General features: G+C 31.4%; 1 protein-coding gene across 4 annotated transcripts in view; it reads left to right on the top strand.

The window, feature by feature from the left end:
- Positions 1–23,338, top strand: part of Glcci1 (glucocorticoid induced 1) — an 85,309-nt gene that overhangs the window by 4,843 nt on the left and 57,128 nt on the right. Inside the window, exon 1 of one of the 4 annotated variants that reach the window (XM_078040368.1) lies at positions 20,836–20,977. The exons of the other annotated variants lie outside the window; for them this stretch is intronic. The gene's annotated coding sequence lies outside the window, so the exon portion shown is untranslated. Of the gene's footprint in view, positions 1–20,835; positions 20,978–23,338 lie in introns of those variants that run through there. 4 annotated transcript variants of the gene reach the window in all.

Raw genomic sequence — 23,338 nt, 5'->3', positions numbered from 1 at the left:
TGATTTTATTTTAAAAGATAATGTAAAGCCAAGCCAGTATATATTAGTGACTGTGTGCCATTTATGTATGTCTTTGTGTTTTAATTAGTCCACTTTCAATTTTTTATTCTTTTCATTAAATCCTCCTTTTTCAGTCATTTTTATGCTGGGCTCAGTTGTGTAATGCAAACATTTTTTAGTAATTTTTTCCTCTCTTTAGAGATAGTCATATTCTCTTCTTAGACTGATATTCTTCGATATTAAAGTCTCTCCTCCCCCTTTTAAGATGAAGTTTTTAAATAGTATTTAAAGGAAATTTTTTCAAAGCTTTGCTGTATTAGAGTAGAAATATGTGTAAGTTTTAGCTTTTTCTAAAATAACAGATTTCAAATACTGATTTGGGGAAAGGTTTTCAGCCTCTGAGAATTATGCTAAATAGCAACAATAGTCATTATTTATGGATCTAATTCTTCCTATTACTTAATTCATGGTGCATAAAATTTCCAGATCAATAAGTGAATAGCCAAATAGACAAGTGAATTTATCAATATACTATGTTATGTTTAAATATTGTATTCCTCTATTACTCTAAGCATATTGAATACTGAATGTCTGTGGTGTATAAAAGCACCTTAATTTTTAACTAGATATAGGATTGTGTGTGTGTGTGGAACTGAAAATCATTTCATTAATTTCAGTACTTTTTACACAACATGCTTCACTCACTGTAGTTTACATTTCTGCAAAGACCTATTGCAAATTAGGATTTGTATACTGGAATAATGTTGAAGTATAATGATATCTCTGAAATTTTGATCTTATTTGTGATAATGTATACTTCATGTGAATAAGAAAACAAGTGAGTAATTGGTCCCTTTGCCATGAATAAAATGGAAATAAATGACAATGTTCAACAGATAGGCAAGAGTTTTCCTTAAGTTTGAAATTTAAATCCTAAATGCCTAGTTTACCAAACTGTTAGCATGGAGCTAATAATCTGCCTAAGAGTATATGCTAAAAACTTTTATTTTTCTTAATTTTAGTTTGATCTTTTCTCCAGAACTTAGAATTCTCAGATACCACCCAAATAGGCTTTTCTACAGTACCTATCCTGAGTCTTGTTGTCTTTTGTTTTCAGTATATAATTTTGTGCTCTTACTAATAAATGTCTAAGAACAAATCATTGACACTCTTTTCTGTCCTGTACACTATTTAATTATTTTGACACAAATACACCTTATTTGTGTATTCTGATATCTAACTGGTTTGCCAAAAGCAAGCAGAAGAAAAAGAACACTACTCATCTATAGGTATGGAAAGTCTGGGGAACTGATGAAGTACCAGAAGCCACCTGTCTTTCCCATATTTCCCTTCTTCTGGATCCCTGAAAATGACTGTGACTTCACTCATCAATCATCCAACTATTCTTTGTTTTGCAAAACAAAGTATAATGGATTATCAGTAATTCTGAAAAATCTAAGGATTTTACTTATGAACAAATTCTAGAAAAGTACTCTTCTAGTATTTCATTTTACAAGGAACAGACATGACAGATACCTTTAAGCACTGCTGTTTACTTCAAGGGAGTGTTGTTGAGGCAAATACCAGGAGGGGGCAAATTCATGAATACCTCAAGCACTTTCCCCTATCTTACGCTGTCTTTGGTTGTAGGTAAGAAGCAAACAAAAACAAAAACAAAAACAAAAAAAACCCACCCCCCCCCCAAAAAAAATTTTTTTTGAGTGCTAAATATATACCAAGCAGTACATACTCTCATTGAGCAATAAAATAGATTTATAATTCAGATTCTGGATTCAGTTTTCATTCTATGAAACTGTACTGTTGTACCTAACTAAAAAATTCTGGTGTTGATGATCAGCTGAGCTTTTAGACCTTAAAAAATGACAAATGGATGGACTTTTTTTTGTTTCCATGGCACTATTATGCTGCACTAGATATGCTTTGACATTTTCAGAATGTCTAAAAATGTGAAATATTGTTTGGTGAATGTAAACTAGAATATGGAGGATTGGCTATTTTTCTCATTTGTTTCTTACATAAAGAGAGAATGAGCATGTGTACATTTGTACATGCTTTTTCCTGAGGGCTCAATATGAACTTGATTGTGTCTGGCCCCCCTTATAGTAACCAGAATCTGTGCTGTCTTTGAATATAGTGAGCAGAAGAACTTTTCTCCTTTAGTAATAAAAGTTGTATTTATGATAAACTCATGTCAGGAATCACTAAACATTACTAGTCACAAGTGATTATCTTTGTGCCCAGAGCTGAGTTGATTCAACCTTCCTAAGAACTGATGGTTACTTATGCATATTGTGGGTTTGAACTTTATACAACATAATGAAATGTCATCCTAGTGCACCTTAATAATGACTTGCCAAAAATAAGGATGAGTTAAACCAATGAAGCCCGTGATTGTGTGGCAAGGTTAGTGTCCAGGATTGTCTGCCAAGGTATTAGAATTGTGAAGAAATCAACCAATCACCTAAATGTGTTTCATAACAAAATAGTAAAAACCGCTTTAACTTGCTGCTGAATATTACTGAAAGCTGAATACCTATTAACAGTAATAGTTCCTTATTTTTTCTAGTATGTCCATTAGAAAAGTTTTGTAAATAGTCCATTTGCTGATTTTGCCTTTTATATTATTGAAAAGTTATTGGTATGCTGCTGAAGAAAACAGTTGTGCTTTTCTTGAGCAGAATCAATAAGATATAAATGAACTGTTTGTGGTTTAATTAGCTTTATTAATATCTATTTTATACCTGATAAAATGAGTACTTTAGTAGTAGTGAATATTGTATGACTGGTTATTGACTAACTAGAATTATGCTATAACTGATTCTGAAATTTTATTTTGGGGATTATTTGTTTTTTCCAATGAAGGTAGAATGAAAAAAGTGACTACATTATTCCTTGATAATATGACTTGGCTTTTTTTTCCTCTAGAGTTAATGACCAAATCAAAGTCCAAAGTAATTATTTTCCAAATGGTTCCATGAAAGTGTCTTAGAACAGAAAGATATACTGAAAAATACTAGATTTGGAGTTAAGAGACCTGGGTTCTACTTTCAGTTTTAACCTTTGACTTTGAACAAGTCACTGACTCTTTGCATCTTATTTTATCTTTTAAATAAAGTTAGGTGGGTAGGAATAGTTAAGATTTGGGCTGGGTAAGGAAAAGATTCTTAATGAAAGGAAAAGAAATTTTATTATACTTGATGATTCTTAATAAAATTAGTTATTGAACTTTTATGTCATTTACTAACCTTCATTAGAACTCACCATAGGGTTGCTTTTATTAACCTCTTCATAGAGGAAGAAATAAGGTCCTTAAAGTTCAGTAATCTTGGCTTAAAGACAGGCAGTATACATAGAGGGTACAGAGTGCCTTGTGAATGCTAAGGCCCGACTTCCAGATAGCTGAAGTTTTCTTTTGGAATCTATTTAGTTATGGGGCAGGAAAGCATACACAGTGGGTAACTTCACTGCCTTTTCAGTGAAGACATAGGCTAAAAATAGCTTGGAGACTTGGGTGAAGAAAGCTAAATAGAACTATACTTTAGGGACCATGAAATTAAAATAGCTGTGTGTGTCTCCAGTAATTGAGGCCCCAGGTATGCATATAAGAATGGCATAGCATATGAAACCTTACTGTGTCATTATTAGACATTCTTCCCTTTGTCCTTAAAGGACATACCACCTTATTAACTTATCAGTTTATCATTAATTAAAAAACTAAAAAATTTATTTCGTATAACTCTAAAATTTGTGTGGAGTTTGTAAACCTTGAAAAAAGACCTGCCTATTTATAATAAAGTATCATAAGTTTCCATTCACCTCCAGGAATATGATTATTTTCCTCATCCATTGATATCTTATTTATTTATTTATTTATTTATTGAGATGGAAGTCTCATGATGTTGTCCAGGCTGGTCTAAAACTCCTGTACCCAAATGATTTTTTTCACCTCAGCCTTCTGAGTTCTGGGACTTACAGATGTGTGCCACCTTACCTGGCTCACCCTTAATATTTCAGTGATATTTAAAACAGTATCTTTTATATAGCACTGCCATAGCAAAGTAAGGCATACTACCTTAAAAACAGTTTGATTTATATCTAATTAACTCTTTTCTAGGTTTGCTGATGTAATATAGAAAATAAATTTTAATCTCAATTTTTTTCATAAAAATATTTGGGCATTTTTTGTGAGTGTTATTTGTGCTTACTATTAAGCTAGTCTGAATGTGGAAATGAGACCCTTCATAAATAACATTAGAAACTGTATTTTTATTAAGAAATTTAAAATCATTTTATTTAGAGTCTATGTGGTAGTTAAAGTTTCTCATGACATTTCTTCTATAATTATTTTTACTTGTTAAATACATTGGTCTGTTTACAAGTTGAATTGGTTAAGTAATATTGGTATCTTAGAAGATAATAAAAACTAGTAGAAGTTAGTTTTTGCTCAGGATTGCATCAGGTCTAGCCACACAAATTATTCTATTCTCATGTAAACCTGTGAAATGAGCCTTACATGAAGATACAAAAAGACCATACAAAAAGATCATAATAAAATATGGGCTTGTTTATATATTTGCTGGTGGTATAAAAACAAAATATATTCATAGTATCTTTTAAAGTTATGTGACAACATTGTTTCTTCTAAAGTTGTAATTTTGGGTTATTTGATAGTTTCACCCCTAGAAAGTATCAACTGTACTTTTCCTGCTTCTAGTCAGATCCTTTAAGGGTCTAGTACTTACTAAATGGCGCTAGCAAATATTAATAAACACAGTTTATTATAGTATTGTGAAATTGGGGATTTAAACTGAGAAATTAGGATTTTGAAAAAAAACCTAAATATTCTGCAACATTTTGATCAGATAGCTTATTAAAAAAACTTATTTTGAAATTGTTTTAATACTTTTTATGCCAGAAACAACCCATTATTAAAAACACCTTATTCGATTGACCACATTTGCTTACTTTTTATCTTTTTGGATAACATATATCCATATGCTATGTTCAAGTAAGCCTTTTTTTAGTATAGCTTAAATTCCAGTGATAACTTCAGTCAAGTAATGTTTCCGCCAGGTATTGTACTTGTTGACAATACCCTGGTTAGTAAAGCAAAGGGATTTTCTACCTCTTTAATATTTATTAAACCCCTACCATATGCCGTTTGACTTCTAAAACATACTTTGTGCAAGTGGTGTGCTCACATTTGTATTTCTAAGCAAGGTTAATCATTAAAATTCTGCCTTAGTTTGATTCAGTATTCAGAATCATTTGTGAATTATTATGGTTTTATGCTTACCTCTCTGAGTTAACTTGGGCTTTTTGGTTTTCTATTTTAAAGTTGCCACCGTGTGTGTGTGTGTGTGTGTGTGTGTGTGTGTGTGTGTATTTTCTTTTATTAAATCTTAGAATAGCTTCATTCTATGGCTTCTATATTACATGTAGAATATTTTTGTATATATTCTGTTGTGTTTGGCTTAGGATGATGTCACTGACCCTTCTGTCTCTGAACACATATACATATCCACTGCTACAGAAGTCTGAACTGTATTGTCCAATGTGGTTTCTTATGTAGTAATATTGCATAGTAAAACTTAGTGATGTCCTGAGAGGCTGTTGAAATGTGTAGGGCTTGGCTCTGGCTGAATATCTGTTATCACTATGTTAGAATGGAAAGTAGTAAGCATATCATGTGTTATATTACCATTTACTTGATAGCTTAGCATAGTGACTTATTTTACCTTATTATAATCAGAGTTTACCTATTTTTATTTTTGTCCACTTTTAGTTTTTAAAGAAATACTAGTATTATAACATTTAGCATTACTATTTGATTTAATCTTTTGGACAGTGCCATATTTTATTTTGTACTATGCCAAGTGATCAAAAAATTAACATCTTTGTGCCAATATTTCTATTTAAAGGAAGAAATGTTACACTTAAATCTTATGATAAAAGAAGTAGATGTTAGATGAATCATATTTTGTGTGTCTTTTTTCTTTTTTTTTTTTAATGTTGCACTTGGAACATGGAAAATAAGTTTCTAGCCCTTGAATATAACTATATAAGAAGTCATTTTAAATTGTACATAGGAATTTTAGGAAATAGGAACAAGTAGGAAAAGTAATAATATAAATTATTATTGTTTTAGTCATTTAAAAATATTATTCACTTCTTAAAATTCCTCAAAATGTTTGAGAAAGTAATATTATAGTACAGTCATGGAATCTTTGAATATTTGACCCACTGTATTATTCTGTAGTTAATACAAATGTTTGAAAGGCCTTGGAAGTTTAGTTATGACTTTCATTTACGTTAAACTCATCTATTGTTTTTATAATTCTGTTCAAGATAATTTGGGTAGATGTGTCTGCTTCATCTAATGACACATGTCATTTTTAGCATTTAGCATCTGTCATACAGTTTCTAGTACTTATATTATCCTGCAGTAAATATTTGTTTAAATTCTTACATAGGGTTTATATAGCAGTTTCTCCTTGAGATTTATACGTACATGTGTGGGGGGTGGGAATTTAGGTGTTTACACTTGTGTGTAAATACACTCACACACACACATACATGGAAAGAGCACAAGTTTGTACATACTGTATTTAAATCACTCAACAGTGATTGTTAGGTCATGCTGTCCTATAAATATGTGACAGAGGTTGAAATTAATGGATTATACTTATATCACCCATTTTCTAGAATGCTTAGTCATTTATGTAACTAATGGCTTTTATCTTTGTTTAGGGCCTGTCTTTCAGTGTTAGTGTACAAGCTTCTAAAAGCACTAATTTAGACCTTTGTATAGTACAGGTTCTTTTGCTGATGGAGATGGGCTGGGACAAAGATAAATTATGTCGAATAGTCCACTTTTTAAAGATGGAAGATAGATTTCTGCACAAAGATTGTCTGTTATATTTAGAATTCTGTCAAGTGAATTTTGGCCTGGTGAAGCTCCATGGAATCAGCTTCTTAATATAATTGGAGTAATTCAAATCATTCCCAAAATTTGATGGGCTTTTGAATTTAGATGTTTTTATAGTTTCTCCTAAAGGTCATGATTATATTATACTAAGCTTGTAGAGAGAATGTGAATTACATATTCTCTTTGTGTACCTTATTATAATGTAAAATTTAAGCTGTAATGCAAATTTCAGGGTGACTATTTGCTTTACAGAATGTCTATCTTTGGTACAAATAAAATAATTCAACTTCCCAGAATGTTATTTACCAAAACTTTTTAGGAAGTCAGTTATTCAGGGTTAAAGTTCAATCATCTCAGGTGGTAAAAACATATTACTGAATATTGTAATTTGTCATTGCTGAATAAAATGTTCTGACATTTAGCAAATTAACAGTATCCTAAGAAGGGGTTAGAACTCAGCATAAATAAATGTTTTCCATTTCCTTTCTATGAGTTTTAGAATTCTAAACAAATTTGGAATTCAAATAACTTTTAAAAGGAAGAGGACTCATGTACTAAAGATTTTATATCTCTGTGAAAAAATATGTGATTATATTATACTAATATAGTATTATTTATGTTAGATAAATATTCTGAGGCCTTTTCTGGAATATTTGTCCTTATTGAAAAAAAGAAGAAGAAGAAAAGGCATTGGTTGAGTTATAACTTTCTAGCAAACTGTTCCTAACCAGCTTTACAGAAGTATTCCTACCTTACGAAAAACTTTTACAAAACCCTGTACTCTTATGAAAATGTCAGGAAGACAGTGCAATAAGTAAGCATAATTAAACTCAATATAGTATTAATGCTGTGGATTGTGCTTTTATTTACAATTATATATTCCTAAGGCTGACTTTAACATATGAAGTTCCTGTATATCAATACACCTATAAGGCCAATTGATTTGTGTACTCCTATAGGTTCACTTTGTACGTGTATGTGAGACAAAGAGAACTGAAGTTCACATTCCTTTCTCTGAAAACATGAATCACTGGCTCCTGATACTTTGTCTATAGAGGGTAGTAGTTCATGGACATCTTTTTGTAATACTTTTAAATAATTTTAATATACTTAGTGGTACTTAGGGATTTTGCTCACCTTATATAAGATAAAACCAATTGAATTCCAATTAGACACAGTTTTGAAGGACTTCTTGTGATTATGGGAAAAATTACTATTTATAGTATTACAGTTATATTTCCTTCATGGAAGCATGTTGAATGCCAAATTCCTTGACAGAACCCTTTACTTAAAGGATATTTGGTAAGAAATAAGTTTGTTATGTGGTTTGGGGAAAAAATCAAGTCAGTTTAAATTTAAATATAAATTCCCTTTTTGGAATCATCTAACATAGTTTGATATGATGGTCTAGTTACCTATAGTTTAAACTTCTTAACAGATATGTAATTTTCTCAGTTGGGATTGACTTTGTAATTTTTAAGCACAATATTTTGCTCAAAGTTAGAATTGAAACAAGCATTGAAAAGTGTAGTCACTGTATTTCTTCTGACCATGTTTATTCTCATAATTTTTACAACAAATTAAAACAAACATCCTTATATTCTATAAACTTACACGTCTAAATATTTTAAAATATCATAATAACTGACTTTGTATGTTTTATTTGTGCTTTTTATCTTGTTGGACCTGTGTTTCACAGAGAAGAATATATCATACTTCCTTAGTATGGGAATTCATGTTGAGCTTATATGGTTTGAAAAAGTGGCCTAGTGTATTTTTCTGTGCTGAGAGAAGAAAAAAAAATAACTTATTGACAAATATTTTCTGTATAAGTTTAAACTAGGATTCAGTATGAAAATGATTTCTTTAGTTTATTGTTGCTATGGACACCACCTTGGTTATAAGATATTCAGACTCAGAGCATCATTGTATTGAGTGAGTTCTTATTTCCTGCCACCATAATCCTTATTTTCTCTCTCCTTCCTCCCCACCCTTTTTTTTTTTCATTTGACAAGTCATGGTATCTTCTCCTATCTATTTGGAATTATCTCCTGAATCTGGCTCATCTCTTCCATGTTCTAATTATCACTTATTTCTTGGACTGTTGGAATTGATTCTTTTTCCATGCCATTAGTCTCCCATCTTTAATTTAGCCATTTTATTGCTACAAGTAGTCTTTCTTTAGGAAAGAAAAAAAACTAATTTTGATGAAAAATTTCTGTTGGTTCCTGGGCAATAAGGGGTAAATTCCAACATTTTTAGCTTGACATAAAAGACTTATCTTAATATCCTCCAGTGGGTATCGTGTCTTCTTCCAAACTGAACGTACTTTTTGTTAAAGGTACTGTTGACTTTTTTAGCTCTGTGCTTTGAATACATGTTCCCTATGAAGGAAATCTGTGTTTCCAGTATGTAGGCTTCTTTGCCTAAAAATCCCACAGTTACTCTTTGCATACAGCTTTCATTTATCATCCTTCTTTGTGAAAAACGTTCCAGGTATAGATAGTTGTTACTTCCTCTGAATATTCCAAGTATTATATTTACCTCTTTATATTGTATAGCTATTTAAGGTACTTAAACTAAAATGTCAGCCTCTCAGGGTAGAAATTCTGGTATAATGATCTCACTGCCTGCCAAATATATTTCTCTACCTGAATGTTTTGATTACATTTTATCACTCTTCCTGAAATTTTACTAATTAAAGATTCTTTCAAGTTGACAATTATTATTTTTTAAGTACAGTTCTCTCTGAAAGGATACCCTTGAGACTATCTTCAAATGAATTAGTTCAGTTAGATTATTTTTCTTGTGATATTTAGCTGAGAATAATATACAGAGAATAAGAGTTTTCTTGAAAGAGGGGGGAAAGGTATAAATCCTTTACCTGAGAAAAAGTGTTAGTTTTCAATAAAATTGAATGATGTGAAAATGCAGTACCTAATCTCCAAATGCCTCCTAATTCTAAAGCCTGAACTAACACTGAAATCTGTCAGTATGCAGGAGATACTCCATTAAGTTTGATTGTGTGATCTTGGTGGAATGCATTTATTTGGATATAATTGGTTATCACCAACTAAAGATTTTATAACTACTTACTGATTAAAATTTTAAAAATCATCTTCAAAGTAGTTTGAAGATGTTTTAAGCAATAGCAGCCCTGTGCAAATAAGACCATATGTACTTGGCAAGGAAAGAAATTTAGTGTCTTTGCTAAGTAGTCATGTTATTTTATATAAACATATTAATTGGGCACATGCTGTATGGAGAGTTCTGTATCACATGAACCTGCTCTAATTACCTGTTTGTGAAATATTTGAGCATAGAAACATGATTCTTTATATAAATGAGGACAATAGAATGAATTCAAATTTTTTCACAGTGATTTTATATGACCGCATAAAGATTGTTAAAGCGAAATATAGAGCTATTCTATTTGCAGCTCTTCCAGGAAATCTGCTTTTTAATTAAGAGGTCCAGAATATATACCTGGCAATTTTTAGTTTTGAATATTTACTATATAAGGGCCGCGGAGAGACTCAGTATGTAGTATCTATAAATTCAACAAGTTTATTGAGTAGATGTTTCATGTGTTATAGAAAAAACCTTGCTTTTGTTATAGACAAAAACCTTGCTTTTAAGGAGTCCTTCTTCTGGTATCTAAGTCTTGCATTAATCATTAAATGAATAGTAAATGGATTTTTATTGGAAAATTTTTCTTTCCTATCATTCTTAAGTGAAACTAGAATAGTTAAAATATAGGTGGAAGGTGAGGCAGATAGAAGTGAATGATGGGACATTTCCATGAAAAATAAGTGAACTGCATTATTTATAATGCTCTGAACACATTGTTCAGTTCTTGTCCTATCTCAAACTACATAAAAAGAATTAAAAAATTAATTAGAGGTGAAGAGGTAGAGAAAGGGAAAAAATTGATTTGAGCCATCTTTTTTGTATAATTGGGTTGGTGTGGTTTTATTTTCCTCCCACATTGAAATAAGCCTGTAGTACATCTGGAGGTGATAGTGGTTTTTATTTTCAGTGTCCTAGCTCTTCTTAAATTATACACAGAACTGTAATCTGAGATTAATTCACTCATTTTGGGGGGCATTGAAGTTGAACAATGCTCTTTTATTATTTAAGGAAAATATTAAATAAAAATTAACTTAGTTATTAAAGGTGAATCCTGGGACTTTGTATCTTTAGTTCATTTTTGTCTCTTTGACAGTGTCATTTTGATTGATGTACTGCTCAATCAATAAATTGTTCTTAACTAAGATTTTTATTTGGGGGTGGGGGTACTCGTGCTCTCGACCACTGAACCACATCCCCAGCCCTGTTTTATATTTTATTTAGAGACAGGTTCTCACTGTGTTGATTAGTCCCTTTGCTTTTGCTGAGGCTGGCTTTGAACTCAAAATCCTCCTATCTCAGCTTCCTTAGCTATTGGGATTACAGGCATGTGCCACCGTGCCTAGCTTGACTAAGATTTTAATGGCCAGTTTTGTGGCAACTAAAGGAATAAAGTATGGTTGCATTCTAAGATATTTCATGATACTTTCCCCCTGCAATTTATCATGCCATTAGTAGTCTTTCTTTATTTCTTCTTAAGTTGCTCTCGGTTCTTGGAATTGCTTCCTGGCAGTCTTATGTACAATATTTGTAGAATTGTTGGGATGGAAGGTGTTCTGTCTGTGTATGCAAACATTGACTGGTGTTTTACTATGTTCTGTTTTACTCCCTGGTCTCTACAAAGGTGTCATTTGTATGAGACATTTTCCTTCAGGATGTTTCCTGCAGATTTTGGCCATTCGAACTTTAATGAAGCATTCAGTTTTGGGTAAACTACTGCTTCACAACTACATGTTTGATTCTTTAGTGTCAATATTTATGAAAGTAAATGCTAGAATAAACATCTGTTCTCTTATTTTTGAAACCTTCATTCTGTTCAGCCTGTTTATTCTGGGTTTACTCTAGAAAGGTGGTGTTAGTTGTGTATTTCCTAGTCAACAACATACTTACCTTTGCTGCATCTCAGGATAGAGTTTTTGGGGAAGTACAGCTTGTAAGCTAGATTTAATTTACTAGATTATTTTTCATGAAGCATATGGGTGGATCCAGACAGATTTCTGTACAGAATTTTATCATTTTCCTCTCACTAGTAGATTAGCTTAACTGGCTATCATATCTTACTGAGTTAAGCAGTTACTCTTTTCCTAAGCCTTTCTCCTAATCTCTTGTACATTTAACTATGGATTTAACTTTTCCCCATATTACTAGGCTGTTCTGAGCTAATCTGTAGTTATTATTATATAAGCAAAGTTGTTAAATTCTTGAATGTTTTTATTTACAAATTATTATTTTAAAATAAATTTATAATTCCATAAATTTTCAGTTATCATGAGAAGAGTATTCATTGTCTAGAGACTGATGTGCTTCTCTGTCATATTAAGTCATTTTTTATTCAGATAGAAGATAAGAAAGCCGATAATTTTCTATGAAGAATGTCACTTTTCATTTTGTTTTTCAGTCACAGAAACTGTAGTCATACAAATACCTAAATATCTCATTTTGCATGTCATAATTTGATTATCCTTTTGTAGTGATTCCATAATAGTCACAATCAGTTCTTTTAACCTTGAAAATAATTTAGGAACTCTTTTGTTCTTTACTAACATGTCTAATTGATGGTAGGTGGTAGGGTGAGAATGTGGTTATTCTCTCTGTTTTTTCAGAAGTGCTTTTAGGTGACCCCATTGCAAAGAAAAAGTCATCCTCAGTGCTTCTTTCCATGTTCTCTTTTTCTAATTGGCACTCTCTTCTAGGCCTTTAGTCTGCATTCCCACCATTTTCCATGATAAATGCTTTTCCCATAAAAAGGATCCTCTTAGTTCCTTCCAGGTTCTTGCTATAGGTTTCCATAGGATGCACTTTGGGCTTTGCTCTGTGATTATCAGCTTTGGAGTGAGAGAAAAGCAAGAATTCTATTAAGGTCATGAATGTAGATGCTTCAGTTTTAGTTTCTCCTATACATTGGTCAGGAGCTGATGTTTTTAATTATGTTATCTAGGAAAAAAATATATCTCTGGTAAGACTAGCCAACACAATGAAAATGTATTGAATATGAAAATTACTTGTAGAGATACATACACAGAGATTGATTGGTTCTTGAAGAAATCTGATATGTCACATTTAGTTTTCAGATATTCTGGAAGTCCATAGTCTTAAATTCAAATGTGCTGAGAGAAACTAATTCAGTGTTTTTCTGTCCTTTTTTTTTTTTCAGTTCAGTATTTGCCTTAGAGTTATTAAGCATGCTACTGCTCTCTTCTCCATCCACAGGTTCCACCAATCCTTATGTTATTTTTTTTCAAAGTTTTTTGTTGAAATATCTTCCTTGATAGATTCCTCAGGAAATACTAATAGGAACAGTATTACTGAGTTCATGCTAGTTTGTGTAGCAAGAATTCTAATAGTTTTTATCTGTGGTCTTATTCTTCAGGGTCACTGAAGCCTTATTAAAATATGCTTGATGTGGGCTTCTCTGTATCATTTTCACTAGATATGTATTTTCTTTCAATATATGGTTTTAAGTTATCTTTTAAGAGAATTTGTTATAGTTTCTTTTTGTTTGTTGCTTTGGTCATCTTATTTAGGGACTCCTATTATATATATATTGGACCTTCTATGTTACATATCAATTTTTTTGAGGTCTTTTTACCAGTTTGTTGTTGTTATTTTCTTTTAATTCTAACATTTGTTGTCCTTTCCATTTTCTAATTCTATTAAGGTATTATCCACTATGTTTATTGATTCTTGTTTTTCTTTAGTCTTCATTCCTGAAATGTTTTTTATTTCTAAATCTTAGTTGTAAGATATCTCCCTTGCCTCCAAACATATCATTTCTGAGTTTTTCTAGTTTTGAGGTTTTTCATTATTTCTCTCTTTAAAAAAATGGTATTTATCAGCCAGGTATGGTGGTGCATGCCTGTAATACATGCACCACCATACTCAGGAGGTTGAGTCAGGAGAATCACAAGAGACAGCCACAGCAATTTAGTGAGGCCCTAAGCCACTTACTAAGATTCTTGCCTAAAAATAAAGAGGGCTGGGGATGTGGCTCAGTGGTTAAGTACCCCTGAGTTCAATCCCTTGCTCCAAAATAATAATAATAATAATAATAATAATAATAAAGTAAAACTTTTTAGCTTGTTTTGAAATATTAGGTTACAGTCTTCATTTTAAATGAACACTTCTTTCTGGCATGCTTTCATAATTTATGGGACATTTATTTTTATTATTATTTTTTAAATTTCTTCTGCTCTTTTATTCTTTTAGTCCCCTACATTATAATTTTATGTGGGACTGATCTACTGTTCTTCTCTGTTGCTCATATTTTAGATGAAATTAATTGCATTTTTAAGAAGAGGGTGATCATTTAGCATAGTCTCTGTTGCTTTTGTAAAGTACTTAATTATTATTATTATTATTATTTTGCTTCTGCAGGCACCCTCCTTGACTCCCTTTCTCAACATTTTTGTTCAGTGTTCTCTTTCCTTTGCTTCTGTTATCTTTGTTCTACTCAATTTGGATTCAACTTCATAATTTCTCCTCTTTTGGACTCTTTATGTTGGAGGCACCTCTGCATGTTAAGATTTGAGAGTATCTGAGACTATTGAGTTGGGGTACTTTTGCTTTCACATGCAAATTGGATTCTGTAGAACCTGCTGGTACTTTTCTTTCATACATTCACACTGACCCTTTACCTATTAGGGATTTTTGTTCTGTTGTTCAGAGATTCATCAGAAGACTGAATGCTTTCTTTCCTTTTGCTCTCAATACAGATGGTGATATTACAATGGTCCAATAATTTTTGATCCTTTGTCCTGACTTGCTTATTAGTCTTTTGTTGGTCTGTTTTGTGACACTGTTAAGTTGTATTGCCCAGGAGTGTTTGGTTTGGCTCTCTTAATTACTCTATTTTTAAATTATTCTGTTATCATCTTCATACTTTTGTAATACTTGGATAAAACTTTTACAGATAATAAACTATATTGAATTTTGACTTACTATTCTACTGAATGTACAGAAAATGCTACATAATGTTATAACTTTCCTTAATAATAAAATAGTAACATGTAGGTTAGTGTTACAAAGTGAAACTGCTAGAGAGAGAGGGAAAGGGGGAGGGCGATATTTTGGTAATATCTTCTACTAAAATAGTTAATTAATTTTCTATTTATTACTTTCTTCTTTTATCCTCATTAAATAATAGATTGAGGGGAATACTTTTTGACATCATGTTCTTGAGGGGAAGTTATTCCCTACTTTAAACATCAAAGAGTTTGGCTAATAATATTGGTTATTATACTATGTGATACATATAACTCATTCTATAACCTTTGTTGTATCTGCATCTTATTATTTTTTAAATTAGGATCTAATAATTTGTCTCATTTGAGCAAAAATTTTATCCCGGTGCTTAAAGTGGAAATTAAGCAGTTGAAAAGAAAAATTTCTGAAATGTTCAGTCCTCTGATTAAGATATATTTTCATTCCTTTGGTTTGCAACATGACTTTTCACTTCAATCACTTATTTTGTTCTTTATTACAATTGTTGATACTTTGTGATTATTTAATATTTGAGCTCATTAATTATAATAGATTTTTGACAGTTAAAATTTCTAATAATAGAATTCATTAAAATGATGAGTTCTATTCTAGTGATTTCTTATACTAATTACTTATTTCCCAAGGTTCCTTAAAGGACTGTCATCGTACCACCAGAAAAAAAATGAACTTAGAAAAAAATTCTTCAGTGTCTCCTGTTATGTAAGTTTATATGAAGTTTCGGTGATGTATTCCAAATATCAGAGCTTTGTTTCAATTTGTTTTTATTGTTCCAAAACTTATTATCAGGCCATCTTAGTGATGATTTCTTTATAGCTTTAGTATAAAAAGATTCTCTTGGGTTTTCTTTGAAAACAGATTGAAGGTCTCCCTACAAATGCCTTCTCAATTTGTGTCATTTGACATAAGTTTTTGGGTGAGCTGCTGCCTAGACAGTCATGTCTAACTGACTGCCTGAGTTACATTTTTTCCTAGGTGGACTTGAGGTTACAGTGTTGTGCTAGGCCTCATTTGATCAGAAGCATGTTTGTTTCTCTTGTCATCTTCTTGATTGTGTCCTTTGCAGATTTCTGCAAGGCAACCACATGGTCATTTCTGCATGTTTTCTAGATTACTTCTGTGGTAGGATTCCAGGTTTAGTTGATATTAGTATTTAGTATTTCAGAATCCTCTTACAATGAAAGAACTTAATTTTTGCCCTATGATTTTATTTTAGATAGCCTATTGAGATTTAGCGTCCTTCTCTTATCTGATATAATTTCATTTTGGTGATTTTATTTTAGTGATTAATATGGTTTGTTACCCCAAAACTTATGGCTTAATTCATCAATGTGGCATTGTTGGAAGATGGGACCTAGTGAGAAATGTTTGCATCATAAGGGCTGTGGCCCTCAAGACTAAATTAATGCTGTCTCACATGAGTGAGAGACTGAATGAGTTCTTGCTCAGGAGCAACTGAATTAATTATCAGAGTGGGTTGTTCTAAAGCAGGGTTAGAGTTACCCTTTTGCCTCTTTTGTGCATGCCCGCTTGCCCTCTGCTTTGAAAACCTCACCAGAAATTGAGCAGATTTTGTTATCATTCTAGTGTTCAAGTACATTGTTCTTGTGAACTTCTTAACCTTTACAATTATGAGCCTAAATAAACCACTTTTCTTTATAAATCACCCAGTCTCAGGTATTGTATTATAGTAACAAAGTAGATGGTACACATATGTGGCTGATTTCATCATTTTATATACCTAGGGGAAAAACCAATAGGCTAATGGTGAAGTGCCCAGAGTATGCTGACTTTGGAAAACAAAATCTAGTAGTTATTCTATTAGAGGGTCAATATTATTGTACGATAGATTAGGTAGAAAGATAAAGCAGTCTTTTTTCCCACATTTTATTCTCTGCTATCCAGTTCTTAATTTTTTTTTTAAATTTGTTTTGAAAACATTCTTTGTAACTGTGAGGCAAGGAGGAAATTACTCATACTGTTGGTAGTGATAATTCACAACTATATCTTTCAAGATAGTAACTTTCCTTACAGAAGTACTAAAAGCAACCTTATTAACAAAATAGAGTTTTAGAAATTTATGTTTAATCTCAGTGAACCAGTGGCAGGAAAATTGTACTTAAATTTTATTTGTATGCAGAATGCCCTAGTTGAGTGAGTGGGTCTTTTTCAAAAAAAGCTAACTTTTTTTCATCTTTCTAGTGTTCATAAGCATATGCTGCCTTAGAGTGCTCTGTACTTAGGTTTGAAAGGTCTTATTACCATGGCCAGCACTTAGTTAAGTTTAATAGATGTTTAAATTTAGTAGATCTAAATGTTTAGCTGCTAGTTGCAAATATCAAAGATGTCAAAGAATTGGTTGACTTTTTTTTTTTCCAATAAGATATTTTCTTGAATGTTGTAGTCAAAATTTTAAGGCCTCTTAAATTTATTATCAAAAAAGGATTTTTGTGTTGAGAATTTAAATTCTAAAGATCTAGTCTCAAAACTCCAGACTTTGGTTCTTAAGCTTTTTTAGTAGAATTTGAATCACCTGAGATGCTTATTAAAAATTCACATTTCTTGGTTTCACCACCAGCGTCTTATTTCATTTATGAGAAATTAAGCCTAGAAATCAACATTTAAAAAAAATTTTATCAAAAAAGACTTTGAGAAACATGACTTTCAGCTCTCAGTAGTTCTCAAACCTGATGAGGCATCAAATCTGCCTGATTTGCTTTTAAAAATTGTGAATTCTTACATCTTCCCTATTACTATTTAATCAGAATCTCTGGAATGGAGCCCCCAGTAATTTGAATTTTTTAATAAGATGTCTGGTAGTCCTTTTATAGAAAACCAAATCACAGTATCCCATTCTTGAGACCCGTTGCATAATTATTTCACTATGAATTGTGTGAGGAGGACCTATTGCCTTTCTGTTTTAGGATCTAATTTCTGGGTGAAATATTAACTGTTTCTGTTACTTCTCAGACATGCCCATATGTTGACATTGTGGGGCTTTAAAAGGATTACTTATTTCTAAAGACATTTTTTAACATTTTTCTTTTCAGTACTAGGTAAATTGCACATACATATATGTGTGTGCATGTGTCTACTATAGGACCTGTTGACTTGTTTTCATTTTGAACTTGTGATTCAAAATTAGCTTATGGACTTGATTATTTATGCTCTGTTGACTATCATGGAATAAAATATTTTCACATACTTACTTACATGTCTTACTTCAAGACAAAATATCTTTTTATATTTTGTACTGTTCAGTAGTATTATTAGTACAATATTTTACATAAAAGCCAGTTATTAATATAAATTCTGTGTAGTAAAAACTAGAAAAATTGATACTAGTACCTAGTTATCTGAAGTAACTTGCTGAACTATACAGTGTTCCACAATTAGGATTCTTTACAATTGTGATCCATCGTAGTTTTTTTTGTTTTCAAAATATTTTTTTTTTAGTTGTAGTTGGACCCAATACATTTATTTTATTTATATCTTTGTGGTTCTGAGGATCAAACCCAGGGCCTCACACATGCTAGACGAGTGCTCTACCATTGAGCCACAACCCCAGCCCCTCTATGGTCGTTTTTGAATAAAGTACAAAGCGATTTCCATTGATGATGTTGGGACAGCTAATTTTTGTGGAGTTATAGTCCTTGTAGAGTAGTTGGATATCTCCTCAAAGGTTTAAATAAATTATTTAAATTTTAATTTTATGTACGTTTTACATGTATAATCAGTGGATAGGTAATCATCAATTGACTAGGAGCTAACTACAGAGAAATGACATTTTTTTAAAATTGCTTATACAGATGGAACATGGGATAACAAGGTTGGAGTTTAATTATTAAAGTTCAAGGAAAGAATATGAGTGCTTTGCTTATTGTATGGCTTACATTATATACAGCTACATTGTGGCACTCAACAATATTGCATCCTCTTTACCAGTTAGTAATTGTAATTTGGAGGGTATGGTGGTTTGTACTTATTAACCTGTAGCTCAAGATCTTAAAATTTCTAACATCTTTTTTTGAGAGTCTTGGGGATTTCACTTAATTTTGTTAACTTTCTGCTGGATATTAGCTTCTTAAAATATCAAATTTTTAGCTGAGTGCAGTGGTGCATGCCTATAATCCCAGTGACTTGGGAGGTTGAGGTAGGAGAATCACAAGTTCAAGGCCAGCTTGGGCAACTTAGTAAGATCCTGTCTCAAAAAAATAAAAAATCACTGGGGATGTAGCTCAGTGTAAAACACTCCTGGGTTCAACCCCAGTATTAAAAAAAAAAAGAAAGAAAAAAATAACATTTTTCAAGCTCACCAATTAGTCTTCGGTAATTGCTACTGAATTGTTTTGGAAACAAATTAATTAGCTACATTTACTCAGGCAGTTAGATTTTAAGGTTTTTTGATTTGTTTGTCTGCACAGTGAGTGGCTTGCTATTCAGATTCAGAGTCGTTCTGTAAGAATTCCTGTTTTTATCCTGTTTTACTGTTAGTACTATAACATAGCCACTTTTCCAACTGGCTTCTAGAGACTAAGAATTATTTTGAATAGTCCTTAGTATGTACCTCAGAGAAGTCCCAAGTCTACTATCTGATTTTGCTTTCTGAAGGAAGGGAAGGCAAAGCACAACTAGTAGATGAATGTAATAGAGGAGCCATTTTTATAGACCTACTGTTAATAGTCATTTTCTGGTACTAACAATCATGGTAGTACTAGGACTTGGAAAAGGGGTTTTGACTGTTTCGAAAAAGGTGTATTTTTTAAACTGTCATATTTACTTACTTTATACAGTAATCTGTGTTTTATCCTCAAATATTTATGGGATAGAGATTAGCAACCAGAGTGCTATGTGGCATGCCTAGACTCTTTACTATTCCTTGAGAGTTTTCCTTCTTATAGAGCATCATTTTTGCTATCTGCTGCCTAGGTTTTTGTTTTGTTTTGTTTTGTTTTTGCCTTGCTTGCCTTCTGTTCCTCATTGGTGTATATATGCCTCACATACACTATTTTATATAGAGTTAAAATATGTATATCATATCTCTCCCAACCAGAATGTAAACTCTTTGAGGACAGGAAGAGTCAGAAACTTATTTTGCAATACCCCTTCATATGTGGAATAGTATTTCCATATAAGTAGACACTGAGCAAGTTTTGTTTAGTAATATTGACTACCTGATTTCACCATCTATAAAAGTACTATTTTCTGATGCATGGTTTACCATAAAAAATGATGATATGTATTTGTTTAATTGATTTTCTTTCATTCTTTAGTGTGTATGACTGATAATGCATTTTAGCAAATTAAGTTATTCAAGTTATTGTAAAGTAATCCAACGATTCACATTACTAATGTGGATTTCTGGTTGATATGATGTCTTGTTTGAGCTACTTGAGTTAGGGTAATTTTGTATTAATTAGTAGAGAAATAGTATTTCCACGCAACTCAGAAGTTAGGTAAATATTGTAATCATACCTTCATAATGAAATAAACAATTTATTGTATTGAATGTATAAATAATGCAAAACTAGTATTGAATTTCATTAGTGTACTGAAATGGTAAAATCTGAATTGGTAATAAATAATACTAGAAGTAAAATAAGTAAATATTTATGGGTATATATTCTTAGATGTTGAGGCGGTCAAAAACTAACTCACCGGTAGTTTGGATAATATGAAAATGTCAGTTTGTTGAAACAGAATTGAGTTTATGATAGATCTTTGGATAAATTTAAGGTACTAGTGGTATTTGATAAACGGGGCTATTATGGCAAATTATATCTTGGAAGAGTGTGCTGATTGTCAGTTTTTAAATTAATTCAGAATTTCTACTCTTTAAATAATCTACAAGAAAATTCCTAACTGCTCCACATCTTTGAAGTTTTCCTGGCATAAGGAATGGTGAGAATCTTTCTTTTAAAGTTTGCAGTATATAGCCTTTCACGTACAGTCATGCATTGCTTAATAACAGGGACATAGTCTAAAAAATGCATTGTTAAGTGATTAGGCAATTTCATTCTTGTGTGAACATAATAGAGTGTACTTAGACAAATCTAGATGTTATAGGTTGGTCATTTGACATTAAGGGAAAAAGTAAACATGAAATGTATAAGCCTGCTGATGAAATGATATATTTTTTATACTTCACTTTTTTTAAAAAACAAGTAAAGACATACACTCTAAAATAGTAACAATAGAATAGTAAATACGTAAACAAGTAACAATAGTTTTATTATTATTATCAAGTACATGTACTGTTCACAATTGTTTGTGTTATAGTTTTATCTGACTAGTTGTGCACTAGGTTTATTTATATTAACCATATCTACAAACATGAGCAAAGCATTGCACTCCTATATATTATGATGGCAACAAAGTCTCTAGTTCACAGGAATTTTTTAGCTTCATTTTAATCCTGTAGGACCACAATCATATAGTAGTCCAAAACTGAAGCATAGTTGGTTTGTGACTATGTGTCTGCCTTATGTTTTTTTAAGTTTTTAAAATGATGACTGGTAGAGTGAAGCTTTTAACAAGATGTGAATACTGTGCTATCCTTATTCTTTCTTTTTAATATTTTCTTCCTATTAGTAATGATGTATGGAACTTGTCTACATATTCTTATGCAATTAAGAACTGAGATTATAGTTACAGAATTAGAAAAAGCTAGATGGCCAATCTCCAGATTGAATTTAGTTCTCAATTTCAGGTGCCTTACCCTAATAGTTGTCATATTGAAGTGAGAAGGATACCCATTGAGACACATGAAGCAAATAGAATTTCTCTATTTTTTAAAAAAATTCATACATATACATTTATATTTTATTTCAGAATATGCATAATGTATTAGTAATAACATACATATCCAGTTGTAAATAAATAGCTACACTTATTACTGCCTGTCTACATAGTTACCAGTAGGAATACTTAATCAAAAAAACTTTAAAAGACCAAAGTTCTAACGAAGTACCTACCTACTGATAGACACCAAAGGGAGAACATATGCTTTTTAAAAAATGATACACAGATGTCTAAAGATTTAAAATATAATCAAAGAAAAAGTAGTGAAATACAGATAAGAATATTGTATTATACAGGCCAGTGGGCTCATTTATAGATTGATTGTTCAGATATTTAATTCATCATAAAATAGAAATTATCCCTGTTTTTTACTCGCCAAATTGAGTTTTAATGACAAATAAACTGTAATTTTTCAAATAGTTTTAAGCAATTTAAGTATATGCACAAGTTTTCACATGTAATGGTTTTTCCTTTTTAGTTTATAGCTGACATTTAGATCAGTCTTTTTTAAAAATTGGCAATTGCTATAAATGTTGTCTTTCAAGGGACAATTTGTTTTTGCCTTTTGTGTCTTTTGGGTGGAAGGAATACAAAGTAACTTTAATTTTAAATAAGTCATCATAAGTCAGATTATTTTCAGTGTTCCTCAAATTAGTAGATACTGCTTTTACAACCAGGAAACATTTAAAAGCATAGAAATACCTCCTAGTAGAACTAAAGATAAGTTCCATATCTTCCAAGTTACCTAAGAGAATGGTGTAAGGAGAGGGGAGAAGGAACAACAATAAAACAGAAAACAAGTAGCAAGGAAGCAGTACAAAATAGGGGGTAAATTATATAACAAGTTAAATGAAGCATGTTACAACAATAAATGTAAATAGGATAAACTTACCTTTTACAACAAAAAGGCTCACTAAAGTATACCTACTGTTTATAAGAGATACACATAAAAGTTATCATTCAAAGAACTTGAAAATGAAAAGATGGGGAATATTCAGAGCAAATTAGAGCAAAGAAAACAGAAGGGAGTCAATATTTAGTTTGACAAAATTTAAAAGTAAAAATTAATAAATGGGTCATATTATAATTATTATACATGTAAGCCATAATGATGATGTCAAGAATTTATAACTTCCAAATTATTAAGATCTAAAATATGTAAAAAAATATTCAAGTAAAAAGAACTTTTAGAACTCAGTAGAAGTTTACAGATTTTAGAGTATTTTTCTAGGTGACAGATCAAGCTGATCATTCTATATTCTGAACTTTTATTTAATTTAATTGATATATAAGACAAATAACTCCATATTCTGTGAACAAAATACATCTTTTCCATTACTCATGAAACATTTATGAAAATGAGCTAACTAATAAAGATAAGGAGGAAATGATACAATACCTTTGTTTTGTTTATTTATTTTTATGTAGTGCTGAGGATCGAACCCAGTGTCTCACATGTAC

The sequence above is a fragment of the Ictidomys tridecemlineatus genome, chromosome 2 (assembly GCF_052094955.1).
Source record: "Ictidomys tridecemlineatus isolate mIctTri1 chromosome 2, mIctTri1.hap1, whole genome shotgun sequence".
In the NCBI taxonomy this organism is placed as follows: domain Eukaryota; kingdom Metazoa; phylum Chordata; class Mammalia; order Rodentia; family Sciuridae; genus Ictidomys; species Ictidomys tridecemlineatus.
Note: the sequence above shows the minus strand (reverse complement) of the source record. Positions and strands in the feature narration are given on the sequence as shown.